Source organism: Penaeus monodon, chromosome 34, assembly GCF_015228065.2.
Source record: "Penaeus monodon isolate SGIC_2016 chromosome 34, NSTDA_Pmon_1, whole genome shotgun sequence".
NCBI classification, from domain to species: domain Eukaryota; kingdom Metazoa; phylum Arthropoda; class Malacostraca; order Decapoda; family Penaeidae; genus Penaeus; species Penaeus monodon.
Window position 1 is genome coordinate 32,509,955 of NC_051419.1, and position 1,122 is coordinate 32,511,076.

Genomic DNA, 1,122 nt, shown 5'->3' on the forward strand with positions numbered 1-1,122 from the left:
TTCTTCAATGGCATTTCCCCAGTTTTCACTCAATCAAGAATTATATAGAGCCATAGTCAAACATTATGGAAGAATTTAATGTGATCCAGCACTTTCTAAATTTGGTTAAGGAGTTTTTAGTGCTCAATTTTGATCATGAAAAATGCTGTTAGTAAAAGCTTTCCCATAATCAGTTCAGCTTAATTTATTTTCAGTTTAATACCTGTTTTTCTCAAGCAGTTTAAAAAACATCATTAATACACAAGTGCTATTGGTGAAACCATACTTGAAAGTATTTTAGTCAGATATTCAATAAACAATTTTCTTGAGGTGTTAGGCACAAGAAGGAAACGACCTTCACGAGGGCCATTGATGGTTCAAACATCAGTATTCAAGGCGGTTTATAGTCTATGTAAAATGACACCCATCTTCATACAGCTTTCCGAGTGGGGTAAAGTAATACCAAGCCACTTCTTCACATAAAACCAACAAGATGGCGGTAAGTTATATTCAATGGTGACATGTACTTACCCTGATTTGTAATTCCTATGGACTAAAAAAAAAAGAAGGATTTTTGCATTTGGATTTCTGAAATATGTACATTATTAATAGTATTAATACAAATGATAAGCCTATCGAAGCTCAGGATTTTTGAATTTTGAGTACAAATGTAGTTTGTGTTTATCATATTGTTAATCTGAAAAAATTGATTCTCATTTACATGACTTGCCTTTGAATGCAAATAAATTATATTACATATCATCATCATTTCTACAATGATAGCACTAATTATAACATACTTTTAGCATTATCCTTGTTTTTGGCACTTTATCTTAAATTATCATTGTGACTAAGATGGCAATGAGAGGATTCCCATCCTCTTCTAAACTATTATATGCCCTTTTTTTTTCATATTTTACCAGCATGCCTTCTCCATTTCCTGTGACCAGGTTGCAGAATATGACAGATTAAAGCAGACTTCAATGCCAAAGGTTTTTTTTATCTTATTTCAGATAGGGGTGTCAAAAGCACCAACAGGTTTTGGCAAATGCATAGATTTACTTTGCATTTTGATAGCCTGTACTACATTATGAGAATAATATAATTAATTGATAACTTATAACTGGTGAAGTAGTAGTATTT